Genomic DNA, 17,015 nt, shown 5'->3' with positions numbered 1-17,015 from the left:
TCCTCCACAGCAGTGTTTTAGATTTACCCATAATGCTTTGCACTTATCTAGTGCTTTTTCATCCATGAATTTCAAAGTGCTTTACAGAGGCAGATAAGTGTTATCCACATTTCACACACATGGGGAAACTGAGCCATAGAGAGCTGAAGTGACTTGGTAACACAGCTAAGTCAGTGGCAGAGATGGGAGTAGAGCCCAACTCTTGTAATAAGCCTAAGTTCTAACACTGTCTCCTTCATCTACACAGGTCATTCTCATTTCTCTTGACCACCTTGCATTGCTTCCTCACAGCTAGTCTGCACTGCAAGTGTATACGCTACTAAAAACTTGCCACATATTTCCTCTACTGACCCCTTAAATAATCCAATGTCTGCCCAGCGCTCCCCTACCTTTTCACTCTGATTTTACTGCAGTTCCTGGCACCTTCCTCTCTCCTCTTTCACACGCCTAGAGTCCCCTTCCCATGTGCTCTCCTTCCCTGAAAATGTGTGGTTTTGAGGGGTTTTTTTTTTAATGTGTCTTTTGAGCTGTCTCCTCCTCTGAGTAATTCATTTCTTATTAGCACATGCCTGGAGCCAATGACATTAGGATTAGTAGTGAGATGAGACAGCTGTTGTACAAGGGGTGGGTGGGATGGAGAGAGGTGGAAAATTCCATTCTGAAAGGCATTACTTTCATAATGAGTCGTCAAGAGGAGTCTCCCAGTGATGGATGGAGAACTGTGGGGGTGGTGGGAGGCAGTTGAAGGCAGCAAGGAGTTATTCTCTCATTATTTCTTCCTGACAAGATAGAATAATTGACACTGATGTCTGTGCTTCAGACTTGGCTCATCACTTGTTATAGGGGCACAGCCCACCCTCGTGGACTGGGGTGTCTCAAGAGTTATTCGATTCCTAAGACAGCAGCGTGTGCTGCCACCTCCCATTCCAGCAAGGATGGGTTTGCCTTTATTTTTTTTCTAATAAGCAAGGAATTAAAAGTTAAAGTGCCCACATTTTATGTGCTGTACATAAAAGTTTTGCATTAAACAGTGTCAGTTGCATAGTAATAGAAACATGAGGGCAATAGGAATTTATTAAGCTTGCCCTTAACTTGTGCATTTCCTGACTTTCTGGTATTTATATTGTGATGAATGTTAATGTTGCATTTATATATATTTCTTGTGTTTTATTTCTTTGGATGTCCTCTTCAGAGAAGAGGAAAGAAAATCTCAACCCTTGTCTTCTAAATCCTGACTCTTCCGACTCTATTCAGGACCACACACAGAGAGACTCTCTCTCTCTCTCTCCCTCCCCCTCCACTCTCATCCATGTATCCAGAACTGAGCCCTGACCTAGTCAAAGTTCCAGCAGTGAAGGTCTCAAACTTTGTTCGGTGTGCGTGTGCACCTCAGACACTCAGCAAACTTGGGGGGGGGGGGGGGGGGGAGCTCAAGCAAACAGTCTCTCACTGCATTCAGAGAGAGAAGGGCCTGGCTGCAGGGAGCTTAATCTAGTACCTAGAGTGGAGCAGGGCTGGGGAAAGGCCAAGGGAGTCAGGGAGCTCCAGCCTAGGAAAGCCCCAGCTCCTAGGATAAGGCCTACAGGGCACTTGGGTTGCAGGAGGCAACCCACGGGTAGGCAAGGCAGAGGCAGCAGGTCCGAACCCCCCTTGCCTGTGATGAGTGGCTGATACACTGCAGTCTTCCCCAGTGAATGGGGGTTAAGTGGTGACTGGCAGTAGCCAAGACTGAGGCGAGGTGGGGATAGGGGTTTGGGGGTTCCCCGGGGAGGGGAGATCCTGAGACTGAGGGGTGTACTGCCAGGGGGCAGCATCCTAGATAACGGGGCACCTGAGTCCTGGGAGGGACACAGGGCCAGCGGTAAGGTAGATCACCCGCCTGCAGAGTGCGCTCCAACGGCTGGAGAGCTAATTCCCGAGACGACCAGCAGGAGGCGCCGCAGGGGTGAGTCCCACATCGCTACAGTAACACAATAGGGTCCTGATCTCTCGTTGTGGCCTCCAGTTGCTACTGTAATATAAATAACATTTTTTAATTAATTCAAAATTACAGTTTACAAAGGAACCTAATTAGTAAGTTTTAAGTAGTTGAAAAAAATTAGAGGCAAAGGAGAGAGAATTTAGAATATGTCAGATCAGAAATACATATCTGCTGTAGCTGTATTGTACTGTGGCTGAATTTTAAAAGGGAGTTGATCATTTTGACCAGTAATGAAGTATGTAACAAGCAACATGATACAGGTGAGGAGAATCTAATATAGTACTTCAGTAAATAAACTGACTGCCTCAGTGATCGGGAAGGAATCATGTTTCTTGCTTGCATTTTTAGCTTGGAGCATGCTTGTTGTTTTCATTGCATGGAGGACTTTTGCCTTACTCTGAATTTTTAAGTATTTGGCCACTTTTAGAGGCAGAATGAAAGAAAATGGATTTGTGACCTGATCCAATGTATCAAAGTCCTCTGTACCTATATCTTATAGGTTCATATGACTCCAACCTACATTGTCCACCTTTTCATTTGATGTAGTAGTGTCCTACTGTTCAGCCCAGTCCTTGATTTAAGATCCGTTCATACAGTGTACAGCCTCAGCTTCTCAAGCAACTTTGTGTCCTGAAAACAAAACAATTACCAGGGATCCTCCAACTAACTACTGGCTATGTTTTTAAAGGACCAGAATTGCAGGCTCCAGCAATGTTACCACTTCTGTTCTTCTCATAACAAGTCCAGAGTAACATTAGGAAACTAGCTAATACAATAATAATAATAAAATACCAGTGCAGCTGGGAATATGTCAGCTTCGGTTCTCCTTTCCTGCAGCAGAAAGGACATCACTAAGTGCCAGATTTTTCAAAAGAGCTCAGCAGTTTGAATAAAGCACTTTTTGAAGATCTGACTCTTATTTAGATGCCTAAATGGGCCTCAAGATCTTTTGAAAATCTGGCCCCAATAGTGATTGCTGAGCACATGAAAATCTGCCTCAAAGGGCTCAGAATTTTTAGGGTGCCAGTTGTAAATGGTTTCAATGGGAAATGCTAGCAGTGCAGTCACTCCAATCAATAATCATTACTAACCTGTTGCTTCCCTAGTATTTTGCAGCTCTAGTTGTCTGTATGTTCTGCCTGCAAAATAAAGTGAATCTGGTCCCTGAATGAACCATTCAGTGCTGAAAGATGACCTTGCTGTAGTCTCAAAGCAGGTAAAAAGAGGTCCCCTAATGCATTTACCTTGCTAGTAGCCTTTTAGGATATCTGAAAAATCCTCTGAGGGTTTGTGCTCCGCTCCCTTCAGACTTCACTCTCAAGGTAACGCTTTTAAGAATAATGGAGTTTAATACATTCTAATGCTAGAGACTTGAAATTAACTTTACACATTTTGGCCCTGATTCAGCATGTGCTAATCACGTGAGTAATCCCAAGGATGATGGCAAGTTGAAGTCAATGGAGCTATACGTACGCTAAAAGTAGGTGTGTGTGTTTAAATAACTTTCAGCATCAGGGCCTTTATCTTGTTCTGTCTGCAGTGACTTGAAGACAAACTACAGCAGTGGCTCTCAAACTTTTTCCTGGTGACCCCTTTCACATAGCAAGCCTCTGAGTGCGACGACCCCCCCCCCTTATAAATTAAAAACACTTTTTATATATTTAACACCATTATAAATGCTGAAAGCAAAGTGGGGTTTGGGTTGGAGGTTAACAGCTCGTGACCCCCTGAAGGGTCCCAACCCCCAGTTTGAGAACCCCTGAACTAAAGCAAAAGAAGATCAAAAACCCAACTTGTGTTTGAGCCTGCCAAAGGAGCTGAGATATTCCTTTCTATCTCTCACTTTTATCATTTTCACTAGCTTTTGATCAGGCTGAGGAGCAGCAGTTGCCACCACTGTCCTCTTTTTTGGAAAGTAAAACAAAAACAAAAGCCCACCCACCAACCCTGTGCATCAGCAGAAGCAATGTCATTTACATTAAAACAGCAAAAAACATTGCAAGCAATGTGAGCATGTGCACACATTTCCTGGAATCTCTCATGATCAAATTACCCATTGCACTTGTGTGTAGTTAATATCAGAGAGAGACGGGGTCCTTCGTGACTGTTTGCTGAGCTGCAGTTTACAGTTATGTAATATTTTGTTTCAGGAGAGAGGTCGATGGGAGGCAGTGCCGAGGATGTCTCTACTCTTGGTGAAAACCACAAGGGAAAAGAATCTCATTAATTCTTGTCCAGGGGACGATATGCAGCCTGAACACTCTATGTACACACAGCACGTTCCCCATCATACAGTACAGCTTCTAATTGCTGAATGCTTCTAGGCTGATGTTGAAAGCCTGCCAAGCTGCCAATCACAATCTAAAGTGTAAAACAGTAAGTAACCTTTATCCAGTCTAGTTCAGCACAAGAGCCGCTGAAAAGCTATTCGTATGTTCAAGCAAAGCTACTGGTAGAGAGAGGCTCGGTGGGTTTGAGTCATCTAGAGCTCTCACGAAACGTAGATTTAAATCCTGACTGATCATCCTGTGGTTAGATTCTGACTTTCTTTGCGTGCTCTAATACTTTTCAGAAGTGTTGTGTTTGTCACCCCTCCCCGAATCCAAATTTTGACTGGCTTGATTCTGGTAGAATTTTGAGAGGAAGTAATGGGAACTATTAGCTGTAACTTTTATGCTTATAAGCGAGTTACTGGAGTTCACACATAATAATATGCCTATAATTTAAGTTCCCCTTTTTGCAGAAAACCACAGAATTTCCAGAAACAATGGGATTTCTCATTTATAGCTGCATATATTGTAGCTTTGTGTTTACTCCCCAGAACTAACCATAATCCTTATTATACAGTGAAAAGGCAAGCAGAAAACAATATCTGTACAAAAGGTAGCTTTTTGAGCTTATTTTTTTAAGTGTGTATGACAAGTAAGGTGAAATAATTTGCCTTTTCATCATTGATTATTTTAGGCTTGGAAAGCCCCTGTCAGTGAAGAAGAGTCAGTATGGCAGAAGATTGCAATATTGAGCGTAATACAGATCTGTCAGTCTATCATCACTGGAAGAAAGAATATCATTTGAGTGGTGAGTGCTCAGACTCTTTCCTCAGCGGCCTTTCCTTCTCACCACAATAACTCCTGGTTTTCTGCACACACACACACTCTTTGTTTTTTAATTCCCTTTCCCTGACATGTCTCTCTCTGTCCTTAGATTGTAAGCTCCTGGGGCCAGGGCCTTCCCTTCTTGAATGTCTGGAAAGCGCCTAGTACATTCGGGTGCTACTGCAAACAATGAAAAAATAATAATGTAAGCCGTGTATTGACATGTACAAGCCCAGTCACATGAGTGGGCCTTGAGTGATGAGTTCACGCTGTCATTTTGAACTCAAACTGCTGCCTGAGCAGGAGGAGAGCAGGAAACTGAATTGCAAACTCATGGTGTTTCCCTCCACTCATTTTTCCCTGCCTTGGGAGTTGAGGTTTTCCTTCCCCTCCAAATGGATTGCAAACCTCTTAATCTGTCATGTTGCAACATCCTTTGAGAGCCCGGATATTTATGCCAGAGGCTCAGAATTTCAGTGCTACTCCCCAGGCTCCACCTTCCCCATCCACCTATGGCAGTAAAGCTCCATATGGAGTGATGATGTCCCAGTCTCCCTGGCAGCAGCTATCTGTAACTCACCCCCCTCAGAGGCTTCATGTGTGTGGAGGGGCAGCCCATAAAAATTAAGTTTGACACGGTCAGTATTAATTCCCACACAGGCTTGGCGGAGGAGACTTCCACAGCAAATTACATCCCCTGACTCCTTCCATTTTCTTCCCATCTGTGCCTCATAACACAGGTGCACGTGTGCACACATAGACCAAACTAGGTGGAGAGTGAGCACAGGGCTTCTGTTCCTGCTGCTTTTAGTCTTCCCTAAGTGAATGAACATCACTTTTGGAATCCAGTTCTGGTGCAAATAGTCATGTTTTTCATTGCATCCTTTTCTGTCTAAGATTATGCCTTCATGTTCATTATTTCAACAAACATTCCTGCTACTAAACCCATGTACATGAATATTCATGGATAGTGAACACACATTGTGCCTGAACATAGGCAAAGCACATTCAATTTTTTATTTCAACAAATATTTTGACTGTTTTAATATATTTGCCCAGCGCTAGCTTTAGCTGGACATTCGGACACCAGGTCTTCAGCTGGGGCAAATAAGCATAAGTTCCCCTGAAGTCAATAGAACTATGCCAATTTAACTCGCTGAGAATAGCAGTAAACACTGTCAGTTGCACAACTGAAGACTTGTCTTGAACAGTAGATCCCAAATCAATGGACATGGTCAGTACTTGCCTTTATTTTGGTAGGTCTTTCTTAGATGAAAGAGTTTTGTTGGTGGGACACAATTTCTGGCCATCCTGATTGCACATCTGTCCAAGCTCAGCTAACACACAGCGCCGTTAAAGCTTTACACTTCACTTTTTTGACTGGGGGCTTAGCAAGAGGATGGGTTTTAGTCTGTCTCTCAAGAATTCAAGCCATTTCGCAGGTTAATATGTGACCTGTTTTACAAGCTCTCTGCCATCTACAGCCGTGCAGCCTTAATGTTCCATCTTTCCTGCAGGAAGGGAGTGTCTTTATAGCTCAATGTTATTCACTCCCCTTAATACAAGTGGAATTTTGAAGGCTTTGGGATTCTGAATTCTAATGGGAAACCCAACTTTAAAAAAAAATAGAACTTTAAAAATTGTAATGAAGAGAAAATATCTTTGTCAGAAAATAGCTTATTTCCAGCTGTCTTTTCAAACACCCCCACTTCAGTCTACAAAACAGGACCTGATTCTGCAATGCAGGGAGCACAGGCAGAACCCTGGCCCAAGCAAAGCTCCACTGAAGTCACTGAGACTCTGCACATGTTCATGTGTTGCCCCGCACAGTTCTCAACACAGGGCCAGGGCCTGAGGTTTCTCTTTCCTTTTGTCTTCTTTTTAATGTTCCCTTTTTATTTATTTATTCATCCCTGTTTCTCTCCTCTGTCCTTTTCTTCCATGCCCCCGTCTTCCAGGTGCAGAAGAGTACAGCAACAAGAGTGTGGCAGGAAAGAGTAGCTAGGCAAGTGCGAGGGACCAAACCTCATGGGGTCTTAGTGAACTTGCGGGAAAACTCCTTTCATTGTACAGCATAGGACACTAAGGCTAGGTCTATACTACCCGCCTGAATCGGCGGGTAGAAATCGACCTCTCGGGGATCGATTTATCGCGTCCCATTGGGACGCGACAATCGATCCCCGAATCGGCGCTCTTACTCCACCAGCGGAGGTGGTAGTAAGCGCCACCGACAGAAAGCCGCAGAAGTCGATTTTGCCGCCGTCCTCACAACGGGGTAAGTCGGCTGCGATACGTCGAATTCAGCTACGCTATTCACGTAGCTGAATTTGCGTATCTTAAATCGACGCCCCCCTGTAGTGTAGATGTACCCTAAGACTGTCCTTCCAAAGGGAGCAAACCTGGGAAACCAGGATGTCTGGTTACGAGATCTAGAGAGCGGTTGGCTTGAACGTGTGACTAGCAACCCTCTGACTAATGGAAAGCAAGAATGGTTATGAATGGAGAAATATCGGTGATGCTAACAAATGGGCTGTGCACAGAATTTTGTGTGTGGATTGTCTCTTAGGCTGGAATTCATGCATGTATTGTGTATATGGCAGCAGCTCTGTTTTGATTAGAACAAGTGTGGGAGAAGTCCTTTGTACTTGCAGACTGGGTTTATTAATGTGTGATGTTCACTGTAAAACTGTTCTCCGGAGAAACCTGAGATCGCATGGTAAATAAATGGTTTCTGGGCAGATTAATTATACTGAATTACACTTAATTAGAAGGAATGCTTTACTGCAGCTTAATCCAAAAATCCCTGGGCCTGCAGAATCCCATCTGGGCCTCTCTACTCTCCACAAGAATTGCAAGTGCAGTTTAAAATTACAATCAAATACATTTCTGCTGACAGAATTTGGCCATTAGTATTGTCAGTATCCACAAAACCAGATTTGGCTTTTAGAAACAAAGCTAGACTCTGCTGCTATCTGAATTTTCCTTTTCAGTCTCCAATCCTCTCTTTATGAACTTCAGGGTGATTAAAATACAGCAGTGGTTCTCAAACCTCTTCAGAGGGCGGGCCACCTCTTATGAGGAAGGCTTTCTCAAAGACAGCCAGCTCTCCCAGTCACACTGGCTTCTTTTCAGTCACACTGGCTTCTTCTTTTCCCCTCTTCTCCCATCATCTTTGTCCTCAGTTTCCCACCCACACAAAATTAATTCCCCTTCCCTTTTGCTCACTGATCTTGTTTCCAACAAATTCAGTCACATCCCCTCACACCCAGACAAATAAGATCATTTTCTTGCCCACAGTCAAAATCAGTTCTCCTCAACCTCTTCCTATATTCCATTTCTCCTCTAAGCTGCTTGGCTGCTGCCTGAGGCATCTTACAGGGCTCAGCCTCCTCCTTCCCTCTGCCTCCTTCAGCAACCTTTTTCTGAGCTGGGAACCAAATGGAGCTACAGCCAATCTTTCTCCCCCAATCTCCTATGCCATTCATGGCTCCAGGGCTTTGTCCCCAATCTCAACTTCATCCTCTTTCTGCCCATCCCTTCAGAGTCATTGGGTAGGTCTGCTTCCCCTGATGTAACTCTTACCCCTATACTCGCTCCTCTGGTAGCTCCCTCCAGTAGCAGTGGCGTCTTCAACTTCTTCCTCTGGTGGAAATGGTTCTCTCCTGAGGTGATATCTCCATGTAGTGGAGGTGGCTTCTGTTGTTGGTTCTCAGTGGCAAATCTGAGCCTTTTCTAGATATTCCCACTGGAAGCAGCACACCCATGCCATGGTGATTCCGGCAAAGGCTCCATCAGTTCTCAGTACCAGCTCCCATATGTTGGCAACTCCCTTTCCTCCTGTTAGAAAAAGTTGAATCCTGCAAAGCCAAATAAAGAGTTTGGGCAGCATTCAAACCATACAATACAAAATGTTTCATACAATAAAAAAAATATAGAAATTGTACTCTCTCCTAAGTGCCAAGTAGTTTAAAGTGACAATAAGAATCCTATGATGTATTTGTTTAAATATGGAAAACATATGGAAGTAATTTAACATGTACACAAAGAACAAAACAAGAGGTAACATATTAATGTCAAAAGTGATGCAAGGCAATTTTGTTGACCGGCAACCAGTGACGAGTTTAAGTAAGCCTGAAATGTATCCATTCTAACTGTACTACACTAGTATAATGTTTGTTTCAGAAAATATTAATTTGTGCACATCATCCATGATGACCTGAGTTTTATACAGAACAGGTGAACAGGGTTTTTTCCCCTAAATCTCAGCCATAATAATAGATTGAGATGCACATCTGAGCTACCTGATGGAGCTAATGGGCCAGATCCCCAGGACCAGCCATTTAGTGCTTGGTGCATTGTAGATTCATATCTAATTTGCTGTACACTATTGCCTAAAGATCTCTTCCAACATGGTTGTTTCCCAGGTTTCTCCCACCCAACTATGTTGGGGTTTTTTATTATTTTTCCCCAGATGAATTACCTTTCATTTTTAGAAGTTGCATCTAATTATTTCCTGCCCAGGTTTCTAATCTCCTTAGGCACTGTTGTAGTATTATTCATGAGTCTTGATTGGTATCTGCATCTCCTTCCAATTTAATTTCATCTGCAGATTTCAATATTGTGTTAGATGCTCTCTGTTACATAGATCATTGATAATAGTCTTTCCTTTTTTAAAGTTTTTTGTTTTTCTTCCATCTTCCAATACCTCCCTAATTGGCCACAACTTTTCAAATATAATTATTTCTGACCAGTAGCGCTATTCCTCCACCTCTTCTTCTTTTCTTATATATCTCTATTTACATTTCGGCTATGAGAATCATCCCACCATCTCCATTATATGCACTGGATAATATCAGTCCACTAGTAAGGCTACTTTCTCATGTAGCTTGCATTTGTGTAAAGACATTTTAGCTTTTCCTTCCTGATGTTTCAAGAACCAGTTCCATCTTCTGCTTTATTTGTATGTTGGAAATACATACCAGATCTTTTGAGTTAGGCAAAAGTTTCCTTTTTCTTTATACACGCGATTTAAAGGCCACTTAACAAGTCCTGCCATCTTTAAACCTAGGTGGTGAGTGCCTCTTCTATTTCAGTGGAGACATCTAATCCAAACCGCTTTTCAAAACAGAAGTTGTTCTGATGCTATATGTATGGACTCTTCTTTACCAACCCACCACGCAGCTGGTCTTCAGTGATCATTCCTCTCCTTTCTTTGCTTGCACAAGAAGCACTTCCCTCTTCACTTCTCTTCCCAGATCCCTCAGGCAAAGCAGTGTCACAGCAAGTCTGTCTTTCTTGGTGTCAGTTGTTCCCACATAGACTATATGACATTCCTGGTATACTTTAGACAGCATCCTTATTGTAGTATTTTTAGAATCATCACTCAACATTACTTTTATTCCCAGTGACTCCCTTTCACAATGTTCTTCTGATCGTTGACGGTCAATCTTTTCCTTATTTGAATAGCCACAGAATAAGAATGCTAGATCAGCCTTGTTCTTTATGACCTACTTATTCTGTAACACCTAATAAAGATCCAGAACCAGACCTTTTAATCTCCTTCAAATATATGTAATTAGCCAGGGCCCTGGTTAATGTCTGTCTCAATCTTGTCCAGTGACAACATGGTCAGTACAGAGAGAGGCTAGAGAGAGAAATGTAATGAGGAAAGATGATCCAGTGGTTAAAGTGATAACTTGGGACTCAGAAGACCTGGGTCTCCAAGTTCTGGTTCATTTCCCTGCTCCACTACAGACTTCCTATTTTACCATAAGTAATTTAATTTCTCTGCCTCAGTTCCAAAATGAGGATAATAGCACTTCGCTACCTCACAGGAGTGTTGTGAGGATAAATACATTAAAGATTGTGAAGTGCTCTGATAGTGCAATAATGTGGGCCATATAAGTTCTCTAAGAATCTAGAACATGGATTGTGCTCAGAGAATATTCTGACGTGAGAACAGCGCTCTTGGCAGCCATGTAGCTGCAAAGAGTCTTCAAGCTGAAATGACCTGAATAAAGGCCGTGAAATAGAAAGAGAGGGAGCTGCTGTGGAAGCGTGACTCAGATCAAGAAGTGGGCAAAACTGATGACCTCAACCAGTTAAGCTCACTCCACATTCTAATGATTAGCTTGGGAAAGTGACCCACTGACTTTTGGCACATGCTGCTGCCAGGAGTGATGAGGTGAATCATTTGGACCCAAATGTCGAACACTAGAATGAAGGGCTTGTGTTTGGTTATTTTTTTTTTTTTTTTTTGTAACTCTGCTGCTGCCTTAAATTTATACCAGCATGAGGGGGTGAGTAAAACTATTTATTTATTTTTTTCAATCGAAAAAAATCCCTTGAAATCAAACTGGCCACTAGACAAGACATAGCAGCTGGATAATAATCTCCAGCATCAGCTGCATCATCTTGGTCAAAATCTTCAAGTTTGAACAGATGTTGGAGATGTGACAATGAGCCCCACTGTTCAGGTTATCTCTTGGTTTTTCATTAATTAATATAACAATGTCTGTCATGTTAGTTTTATTTGTTAGTTCTGCATGGCTGCTTGTTCATTGTTAGGGCTTGATTTTCTGTCACTGTTTCGATATGCTGCTGCTGTGATTAACTCTGCTATTGTTTCCTTTTGGTTTGGTGCCCTAAACTATTGTTTTTAAGAGTTCTGGCGGTATGTTATGAAGTTGCTTGGATGCAGCAAGCAGTGTATATTCTAGGTAGAGTAAGTAGGATGCTGTTTGCCATTTGATACTATGACTTTTGTGCAGTGGTATTTGAGTTGATCGTGTTGCTTTAGTTTAGGCATTAATAAGGCATGCCAGCACCTCTTTCTGTGCTGTCAGCTGAGATGTTTAGCATGTTGTTGTTGCTGTGTGTGCTGTGAAGTTCCTTTTCCTCAAGGAGTGCTGGGGAAGGGGGCTCCAGTAGACAATACACACTATTTGAATTTCCAGGAATGTGAGAGACACCATATCTCAATGGGTAGGGTACTGGATTCACACTCAGGAGACATGGGGTCTCTTCCTGGCTCTGCACTGCCCTACTATGTGATGTGGGCAAGTCACATCACAGTCCCTTTCACACTGTGTCTGTCTCATCTATTTAGACTGTAAGCTCTCTGCAGCAGGGATTGTCTCTTACTGTGTGTTTGTACAGAGCTTAATGCAGTGGAACCCGGTCTCCACTGGGATTTCTAGCCACTATTGTAATTCAAATAACTCAACATTTACGTTTGTTTATTATTTAATATTCATTTTTTGAAATAGTTATTGAGTTTCCACCTCCAGTTTATTTGCTCTCTCTTGTCCAGTGAGTTATTCCATTGCATTCTGTCTTGTGGTAAATTGGTAGGACTGTAATGACTTCTGCAGATGGGGATGATTGCTGTCATGTTCCAATATCTGTGGCAGGTTATCAACATTCACACTTTCTATTTAGAGTCCTTTTGGTAGGATGCTGCAGATAAGCTAGCTAAAGATGGTTATTTGCTCCTCTGTCTGAAACTAAAAGTTGATCTGTAAGATACAGTATATCCAAAATATAATCCCCGTAGTTACACTCATTATGGCTATAGAGGCCCTGAAAGATAGTTTAGGGGGACACCAATCCAATGTAATAGGTGGTGGTAGTTGAGTACCCTGCCCATGTTTGTCTGTTTATCTGCTTTTTGTCATAATCCAAGATTGTGAGCTCTCTGCAGAAGGGACTGTCTTTATTTTACTTGTGTGTTTAACACCCAGCGCACTGGGGCTCTGACCCCTGATTGGGACCTATAAATAATCATAACTAAACCTAATATGTGTTCTGGGTTTTTTATCTCCTTCCTCTCAAGCATCAGGGATGGCCACAGATGGAGATAGGACACTGAAAGGGGTGGACCAGGGCTCTGAGACGGCATTGAGCATTTTCTTTCTCACTGCCTGGCTGGCTGGTTCTTGCTGACATGTTTAAGGTCTAACTGATCGCTGTATGTACAGTCGGGAAGGAATTTTCCCCCAGGTCAGAATGTCAATAACAATAGGAGATTTTTCACCTTCCTCTGCGTGTGTGGGTCCGGGTCACTTGCGAGGATCATCGGGGGGATATTTCACTTAATCATTTCCCTGCCTTTGCAGGGACCTTGGACGCTCATACACCTCAGTCCCTCCTATTCTCTGCCTGTAGCACATAGCAGTTTAGTCTTCTGGGGACTGCAATACTTCGGTCTAATTTCAGTTGTTGAGTTTAAGGTGCGTGTTTGTGCTCTGGGTGGTATTGGTGGCCTGTGATATACAGGAAGTCAAAAGGGTGGTCTCTTCTGGCTGCAAACTCAGACCAGTATCGCTCACATAGAGTCAATCCATTATTGGCTCAAAAGATGTAATGATCAAACGTAGAAAAATTAGGAATCCAAGAATAGTCCAGTGTTAGTAATCCACAAACTATGGAAGGGTTGCATAATACAGTCCATAATGACGTGGTGCCTGCCCACTTGATGAACTATCAATCTACTGTATAACTTCTGTAAGAAAGGAGAAGTTGAGGAATGAGGAAAGCCAGATGCTGAACAGAGCAAAAGTATGAGATACATATTTTATCTATATAGCGTGTTACAGGTATCCTATTGTGACTAGGACTAATGGCCAGTGACTTATTTAAATTACAGGGAGGCGAAAAAGAATATCCCTGTATAGTTAAGCAATAATACACAGCTGATATGTTTGAAAAGGGGTCAGTATCAGGACCACACTGTTACAGCTCTTTAACCTCTGACAGTCTACCAGAGGCAAAAGTAAATGAGGGGAATCATGCTGTACAAACTGGCCACCTTCCCAGATTTCCCTCTTCCAGCTTTCCTGTTTTTAAATGTTAATTACATTTGATTTTTCAAAAAGAGAGGCTACTATATACATCATTCGCACACTGACCAACCAAGAACAATGTTCTCTCTCTTTTTATCCCAGTGTAGTACTGAAGGACTGCTCTTTCAATGAATGGCCAGGCACTCTGATGGCAAGTAGAGAGAATGTTAAAAGCTCTTTGGATATAAAAGAATTACCCCTGACCTTCTGATTTCCCAAATTTGGGGATGACTGATTTATTCAGCTTTTGCTTTAATGAGGTGTTAGGGTGGGAAAGTGATAAGCTGATTTCCACTGTAGTTCTGCCAGTGCTTCCTGATGGAAAAAGACACCACCCCTGATGTTAAGAGCATTTGTGTAAACAAAGAACTTTGGGAGGCATAATGTAGCCAGGTTATAAGAGTAAATCTAATGGAGTTTAATTTAGTTGGGAGATGAGATGCAATAGTCTTATTAAAAGCAGAAAACCTTCCATGTGAGAGAGATTACTCCACATTAGGAAACACCTTTAATCTTTTGATGTACGTTGTAAAGAAGAGAGAGACAGTCAGTCCCAAGAACAACAAAAACATCAGATTTGTCAAGATGTTGGAGTATTTCTAGTTTTCTTTGAGGACAGTGTATTGCTACTTTGTTAAACACGTATTGTTTTCTGTTTTGTCTGCTTTCTCATGAGAAGCAAACTGCCAAGGAGGTCCACTCTTCTACGCTTATGAAATCTTTTCCCTGCAGGATCAAACTTCCTTATTAAATGTATTCAGAAGTCTTAATTACTGCAAAACAAAAAGTATTGAAGCTCTTTTATAACTGAGAGATAACGTAGATTCCTAACTGAGGAGCTCTCTGAATGTTGGCTAAACAGGCTTTCCAGAAGACCTCATAATTATAAGATTGATGACTTCTATGCACTCTTTAACCATCTCTGTGATGTAAGAGTTGCAACATGATGCCCTTGCAGTGCATAGCATTTTGTACTTGTCTTCCAGAGGTGGTATTTAGTGGTTAGAGTAGAGAAATGGAACCAAGACCCATGGGTTCAGCTCTGACATTGACTTGCTGTGTGATCGGGAAGTGGAATCTAGCAGAACATTGCATGCTTCATAAATTTAGGAGGTGTAATGAGAGTCAAAACATAAATTTTGTTGGAAAATGTTCTAAAAAGCATATTATATATCATCATTTTTGATAGGGTGACTAATATTTGTCCTTTGGGCAAATTATTCCATAATTGTTCAGTGTGGGGTTTCTTGGTATGGTCCATTGTTGGAGACAGGATATTGAATTAGTTGAACTAACTGGTCTGCTCCAGCACAGTAATTCCTATGCAAGACTTCAATAAGACACTATGGGCCAGATCCCCAGCTTGTGTAAATCAGTATATCTCTGTTTAAGTCAATAGAGATATGTCGATTTATATGAGCTGAGGATCTAGTCCAATGTGCATAAAATCCACATAATCTATTCATGTTTTTCTTGCATATATGAAATTTCTGCTTTGTGTTAGAGATTATTTTGTCTGTATGACTTGGTTCACTTGGGAATTGTGAACCCTTAGGTGAGTAATAGAGACATCTTGAGGAATGCGTAGCTTATTGAATTATAAACAAAATAAACAGGATTCCACAGGACAGATTCCACTCTTGCCAAGTGAATCATGTGACAGTCATGTATCAATAAGATATTCAGCTTGTTTTCTGTATATCAGGTCCAAATTTATTCTAAAACCTGTGAAAGCCCTGAAAATGTCAGTTTGGAGAAAGGATTAGATATTTGAAATGGCTCAGATTGGTACTGTCTTAAGTGTCCAATAAATCAGTTTTATACAAAATTCTTGTAATTCTCTGGGGAGGAGGGAGAAAATTATGAAAATGAATAATTTCCTCTGTCTCTAGCTCCTGGAACTTTAGCGGTTAATGAGGTCCCTTTCAGAGGAGGTTAGTATGAGAGTCTTTGTTCAACTGAAGGTGTGATTCTCCAGGGCCAGCTTAAGCACAAAGAGGTCCTGTCCCACCCCCCGCTGACCAGTTCAGTTGCCCTCTTTCCACTTTCAGCGCATAATCAATGTGTTTCCCACAACCTATACTTACAAATTAAATCTGTAAGGGGAAGCAGAGGCAGGGATGGGTGAATAGGTAAGAAGAGGGGTTTCAGAGGTAGGGACATAAATTGGGATGTGACTGAGGCCCTGAGTTAGCAAGATATTAATAATGTTCCTGGGTAACTCTACATACTGTGCACTTAGGTCCCGAAACCTCACTGCCCTGGATTTTACATAGTTTTTACATCAGTGCAACATGGATGTCAAATGCTACCATTTTGGTTAAACCATGTTTCGCACTCACTTTGCACTGGGGTAAATGATTGCTCAAGAGGCAGGGCAATAATGAATCAGGCCCTTAGTTTTGAAAATATTCAAAATATTGAGGGAGAAAAACATGTCACTGTTTTACACCCCATTTACAGTGGCTGCCATTGAAAAGTCAGCAGTTATCACATAGTCAATTACTATAATTTATTTTTATTAATCATTTTAGATTGTGCCTATGGCCCCAAATCAAGGATCAGGGCTCCTTTATGCTAATTGCTGTACAAAAAAAAAAGTAATAATAAAGCAGTCTCTGTTCTAGAGAAGTAACCACTGTCCTTGCACCTCCTATTACAGTGCTTTGCCTTTAAATAGCTCCATTCATCAGAGGATGACAAAGCACACTACAAATAACTAATGAAACCTCAAAACACCTTGGGGGGAGGCACACAGCAGCATCTGCAACGGGCAGCTCGGACAAATTTAGCACAGTATCTGCTGCTGTTACCAGAGTGCTGAGTGACATTTTAGAACTGTATGCCTGCCAACTGCAAGAGCTCTAGTTCAGGTCCTGACTACACGCACACAGACTCCAGTCACCATACAGTGAGACTCAGCTAACTGAATTAAGCCTGCTCCAGTACCGTGTCTTTTTGTCTACTACAAATTGGCAGTCAACCCATCATATTCCAAAGATGGGTTTCCAAAACACAGGCAGTTGTTGACTCAGGTCCTTCTTGTTCCACACCTCTGCACTTTCCTGATTTTGGACCAGCTGTTCACTGGTCCAG

The 17,015-nt window shown here is 42.1% G+C and overlaps 1 protein-coding gene across 10 annotated transcripts in view; it reads left to right on the top strand.

The window, feature by feature from the left end:
- Positions 1 to 17,015, top strand: part of TBCK (TBC1 domain containing kinase) — a 232,523-nt gene that overhangs the window by 195,972 nt on the left and 19,536 nt on the right. For 9 of the 10 annotated variants that reach the window (XM_034770805.1, XM_034770803.1, XM_034770808.1 and 6 more), the window contains 2 exons: positions 4,132 to 4,357; positions 4,946 to 5,059. The gene's annotated coding sequence lies outside the window, so the exon portion shown is untranslated. Of the gene's footprint in view, positions 1 to 4,131; positions 4,358 to 4,724; positions 4,815 to 4,945; positions 5,060 to 17,015 lie in introns of those variants that run through there. The other variant, XM_034770806.1, reaches the window with a different exon arrangement.

The sequence above is a fragment of the Trachemys scripta genome, chromosome 5 (assembly GCF_013100865.1).
Source record: "Trachemys scripta elegans isolate TJP31775 chromosome 5, CAS_Tse_1.0, whole genome shotgun sequence".
Taxonomy (NCBI): domain Eukaryota; kingdom Metazoa; phylum Chordata; order Testudines; family Emydidae; genus Trachemys; species Trachemys scripta.
Note: the sequence above shows the minus strand (reverse complement) of the source record. Positions and strands in the feature narration are given on the sequence as shown.